Source organism: Liolophura sinensis, chromosome 5 (genome assembly GCF_032854445.1).
Source record: "Liolophura sinensis isolate JHLJ2023 chromosome 5, CUHK_Ljap_v2, whole genome shotgun sequence".
NCBI classification, from domain to species: domain Eukaryota; kingdom Metazoa; phylum Mollusca; class Polyplacophora; order Chitonida; family Chitonidae; genus Liolophura; species Liolophura sinensis.
Genome location: NC_088299.1, coordinates 8,021,852 through 8,028,053, shown reverse-complemented (window position 1 = coordinate 8,028,053; position 6,202 = coordinate 8,021,852).

The following is a 6,202-nucleotide window of genomic DNA, read 5'->3' as shown; positions in this document are numbered from 1 at the left end:
AGACAAACGTACACTGTCATGACTATAACCTAATGTGATGACAAGGCAATGAACAAAAGCTTTCTGAGAGAAGGCATAATCTGTTACCCGCATGTGATCTATACACGTAACCCAGACTTACATGCACATGTAGAGTTTAGGTGACCCTGTGGAGAAGACAACAGTTCACAAACCCACAGGTTTTGATCTACTTGCAGACATGTATGCAAAGGTATGAATAATGACGTAGAGCATAAAAAAACTGGCACAGTAAAAATGTATGCTTGACTGTAAGATCAATATCTCTTCGTAGTAATCCAGATTACATTAATTGGCCGCAAGGTGATAAGTGACTCGTTGCAAAGATGGCTTAGCCTTTGGATTTAACAGCCGACATACGTGGTACTAATGAACTGTGCTTGTTTTTGTGCTCCTTGATGAACTGAAGTGGATTTCGTGTGCCCTTATATGAAGGACAGCTAATGCATTTTATCCGCACAAGCGTTTTTCATTGAACGCTTGATTTTTGCAGGGAGTTGTCAACATATCGTCTATGTACAATGTCTGACTGTATATATCTGGAGACATAATTTTATTATCACCCCATACATCACTGATTCTTTCACAGGCAAGGCATATTTGGAAGAATCAATCTATTTTGTACAGTTCATTATTGATATGTTACTTAAACCTATCAATGCTTTTTTTCATGATTACTCTGAAATGTTCAGCACTGAAATGGCTGTGTGACTTTCGCTTGTATTATCATGCCAATAGTACTTTACTACCTAAACACTACTAAACTTTGGGTACCTACAAAACGGAAAAAAGCGCTACACGTAAAGAATTGATAGGCATAATACACTTTTTAACAAAATGTAATGTAAAATATAATGTACATGCATAACATATTGTAGGCTGTTTTGCGTCATCCTATTTTCATGTTACGGGTACTTATAGTTCTAGATATAATGTATAATGGGATGTAGTCCCTGTTTTTACAGCTGATCATCAAATATTTCATTCTTTTTTGTACATGAAACTTGGTTGAAGCGAGTATTTCTCTAGAGATTTTCTTAAATCTTTTCACTAATTCTACAATTTCCGGATTCATTCATTGCGTATAGTACCGGTACCTTGGGAAAGACACAAATTGTTTTCGTTGTCATTCGGAAATACTAAAGTCCTGGAAAACCCGAAATGGTTTGCAGTGCGCCTCTGTACTAGATAATCAGATGCAGAAACAACAAAACATGTACTTGTTTTGGCAGTCCATAGTTCACTTGTCTCTTATGCCTAAGGTCATCTCAACTAGCATGCCTGATGGTTAAATTGATTCCACCCAAGAGAGCGTTTTCCAGCCTTCCAGCCAATGTTATCCCAGGGAACATTATATGTTCATGGCAAGCTATCTTAAATAATCGACGATGCCATGATTTTCCAATTCCAGTTTTAGACCAAGTATAGGTGTATTCCTCTCCCGTAAGATTGGTAAATATAAGAAAATCGGGAAAATAGCTGTACCAACCGATGCAAGCATTTTAACATCTTTACTGCTAGCCAGTCACGTTGGTACCACGACAAGGACGTCCTTCATGACGTCAGCATTACCTATTTGACCTGTACATGGAGATAGTAGTTAGGTTCCCAAAAATCGCCGATTGCTCAAACATAAACGTCACTCGCCTATGCAAGCAACTGTACTGAACAGGAAGAAGAAAGCACCGATTCAGGGAACCAGAGTTAATCCATTGATGAAAGTTGCGAAGTGTGGTATTTGCGTACGTCAAGTGCATTAAGGGTTTGGAGCGTTATGCGGTTTTTTTGTTTTGTTTTGTTTTTTTTAGGCGTCACTCGCATATACAAGCAACTGTACTGAGCAGGAGGAAGAAAGCACCGATTCAGGAAATCAGAGTTAATCCATTGATGGAAGTCACAGAATGTGGTGTTTACGCACGTCAAGTGCATTAAGCATTTAGAGTGATAAGCCGTTTTTTTTTTCTTTGAAAGCTTTTATTTGGGGGGGGGGGTGGATTAAAATGTGAAAATATTTACAGACGCTTTGGACAGTGAATGTGAATTGTGACCTTTAACCAGGTGATGATGTATAGTGTGAGGTGGACTTTCCTTTTTCTAAGAGACAATGGGCTCTTTGTCAGGTTGTGGTGAAAACCACTGCTTTGTTGTGAGTCATCAGTACGGTGTTTCCGAGTTGGATTCTGACAACACAGTGGTATCCTGTATAGTGGCATACTGGCGTTTTACTAGTCCAAGGTTGCTCTGAAGTTGGCAAATTTTGTTCGGTTATGGAAGACCCCCCCAAACCAACATCCTGGGCCGAACAAATTTTTGCCAAACCTGGACTGGACACGTTGTCCCAGTTTGTCTTGAAACGACTACAGCTTGCCACATAGAGATGTCACTTTGTTGTCATATCGGCCAATTCAGAACTACACGTATTTTGTACACTTGTATGTATTCAGTCACTGTGTACGCAGACGTAAAACAAATGATGTATATTTGTCAGAATTCTGTCTGTATATGTGAACAAATGTATATGTATAATGCTATTGTATAAAGTCGTCTTAGTTTTTGGCTAGTGACTTCAAATTCACTGTGCGAAGACAAATTGCTATTCATGTCGGAACTGGAAGAGTTGTGAAGTACATGACGAGGGTGGTTCAGACAATGCCCTATATGTTGACTGGAAATTGTAAATAAGAATGAAAACTTGTACAGCAACCCTGTTTCAACTTTAACAGTTGTAAAATTGAAAGTCTAATTTTATTGTACATATGCGTGTGTTTCAGATATGTCCAGGTTTCTCATCAAATAATATTCAGCTGCATAACTGCCTAACATTTCTGTATATTAACCCGGGTGTGTGCTGTACATGTAGGAAACTTAGAGGAGTAGCGACTATTAAGTAATCTCATAGACTTGTGAAAAAACCTATTGTTGATCTGCTTGACTATCAGTTTTCCTGTAAAACTGTAGCAATTCTACTCGAGTTTTGCAGCTCTGAACGCAGCGTTTGATGGCCATGTGTAGATTCTGTTGTTTCAAATGATTGTTGCTTTCGCTTCAGTAACGAATGAGAAGAGAGAAATTGTCACAAGCAGAAACCTATGTAGAATGTGAATAACATGTCTTGCACATCATGTCCTAGATGAATATTTTCTGAATTGGATAACATTTCCTTGGGTTTTGCACCGTTTTTAAGATAATTTCAAATGTTTGGATAAATTTTGTGTTTTGTTATGTTTCGAGTCACCATTTTTTATATGATTTCCAAAGAGCTGGTCTCTTTGAATTGTCTTACATTGTAGCAGATTTTTCTCGAAATAGGCTCTTGTTGCTTTAATGATTTTCTTGTCTTTTTTTTAAACCTCCTGGGAATTCACCTCATGTGTCGACTGATAACCATCTTTGTTGAAATGTTGACTGGTCACCCGCGATGTATAGACTTATTAGGTACTAAGTGTGTACACCCGTGTACAGTGGATAATTTATTTTAATATGTAAACTAGATTAAGATTGTATGTGTATATTGTTTTACCTTCCTCACGTCCCTGGAACTGTAAATATGGCACTGGCGTGTGAAAGCGCTGTGTGTTTTCAGTATTAGAGAACAGTTGTAGATTCCCGTACATGGTTTGTCAGACCCAGTATTCTGTGATGCGACAAACCCCCTAATAATAAACTGGTTGTCTAAACATGTTCCCTTGGTTACTGGTTGATGCTTCAGTTGTACATCCGAATGTAATCAAAGATTTATATTTGATTGTTGCTTAAAGCTATACTGTAGAATTTTTCACTGATACAGTGGCTGTCAGATTTATGAGTGCATGAAACTGGAGTGCCCGACGTAAACCACGTGTTACGCACAGATATGCACACCATGTTGTGCAACTGAACGTGTTCCATTGACCATTGGTTGGTACTTAAGTTGTACATCAAAACCTAAAAGTAAGCCAAGATTTATCTCTTCATTTCATTGTCGCTCAACGCCATACTGAAGAATTTTTCATTTACGGTGACTGTCAGATTTATGGGTGCATGGAAAACCACTTGTGATGTACAGATATGCACACCAGACTGGTGCAAGACAAGGGGCCTTCCAACGAACCTAATAGACTCGGCAAACGCCCACACAAGTCTCGTTGACGGCTTGTCAGCAAGGTGTAGCTGAATTCCCTGCTCATGGCCGTATTTCTATATCCGCACCTCATACATGTGTCCTAGCGATTGATTGTCAATCAATCAATCAGTCATTACTAAGACAAGATTCCATGTAAAGTGTATGAGTAACAGTTGCTTGGCTACACAGCAAACAGTGCGCTTAACAGTGGCAGAAAAGAGAGTATAGTAGAATAAACAGTAAGTATTTAGGTGATTGTGTGAACCGGGTGATCAAGAAACCCTGTATCTGACGGTTTTTTATTTGTGGACCTCTGTGTGGCTATAAGCATTATACCTTCCAGGACCAAGTTGTTCCGAAGTGTATTAGCTAAAACTGGTATTAAGTCAATTTTATAATTAAAATTTTTAGACAAATTCAGCAGCCAATACAGCTGACCAAAGTCTAAAGTATAACCGCAGCAGGCTTAGTGCATATTTAATATACTGTAATGCAATTATTTTTTGGGCTTGGGCTTTAAGTACTTGGATTAAAGTTAAAACTGGTATTAAGTCTTCAAACAGTTTTGAACAACCGGGCCCTGGTGGTACAGTTAGCGGCATTAGCTCTGTCAGCTTATAACTATATATAGTGTGGACTCTAAAGACACTCTTTGCAATCTTGAATCTTCATTTAGGCTGAGTCCTTAGTATTTATTTGAGACAGTGTTTGAGGAACCATACCGTAATGGCTGGTATTTAATATATCAAGGACGAAGTATTTATATGAAAGTGCCGACATCAACAATATATACATAAACATTGTCTATATATGCTCTGGTAATGGCCGGGTTTAGAGACATGTGTTCGCCTATTTTTATAGTGTTTACCGGAACTTTAATGTAAAAAACCTTTCACAGTTACAGAGAAAGTGTGGACTTAACAATTGATAAGTGAGGGTCAAGGAACGATGGTTGACCCGAATGGAAAAGGTCAGTATATAATGACGATCAGGGCCGGAAAATAATGGGCGAAAGTGACACTGAGTTTGGTATTTTTATCACACTCGGAAGAGGGCTTGTCAAAGTACAGTATTATCTCGCCGATTCGTGAAATTCCATGTCAAGGTTGTTTTCCAGCAATAGACTAGTACACTTTTAGTAAGAGGAAGACGTACACATCGTAACACAAACAGAAGGTACATTTCATTTCCCGTTATCAAAGTCACTCCATGAAGTACACTCACCTAAGGCCTCAATCTCTCGGCATATAAAAAAAGCAACTTTCAGTGAATTTTACAAACCTTTTTAATTTGAATTTTCCAAAAAATTTGGTGGTTAATTTCACGGCTTTAAAAATGTAGTACGCTCAGAATATGGTTGAATAAACATCTTGCAAACATGGGAAAAGGTTGAAAAATTACAGTATGTTGATATTTTCTTACAACAAATGCTCTAACATTTGCAAGTTCCGGGACAAATGTCATCTTGTCAGCCATTTCCACTGTTTCCGTTCTATTTCCGTTCTTAGCTGTTGAAACCTTTAACGCTGTTTACGCCTGATTTGGTCGTAGACCTTGATAACGTTTTCCGTCGCCATGGACAAAGAAGGCGAAGTCTTACAGAGACACTACAGGCGGTGTACATAGCGAAGTTAAGAACCGCATTGATGTTAGCCAGAAGATTTGAAACGTTGACGAAGAATCCCCTTCCATCCCTATTGATTTGCTTTCGTATAAATGACGCGCTTTTTCATCAGAGCTAAAATGGTAAATGGAATCGCCACAAATATTATAAAATGAGACCAAAACAGCGCTGAATTTATTTCTGGTGTTCGTCCATATACCGACAACTCACTCTCGTAGTATGTACCATTGGTGTCGACGTCTATGCGGGCAGAAGGGTTGCTTACCAGGAAATGGGGTATGTTGGCAAAAACACTCAGTAGAAACACAGACGAGCCATCTTGGCTCTCCGTTGGGTGCAGATGACCTTGGCTTTGATAGAGTAACACACGCAGATGAAGCTAGTACCCTGTGAGGGACCGATGTCGTTCAGGATGCCATGAAACTCCCTGCAGGAATCTGACAAAATCTATAGAGGAA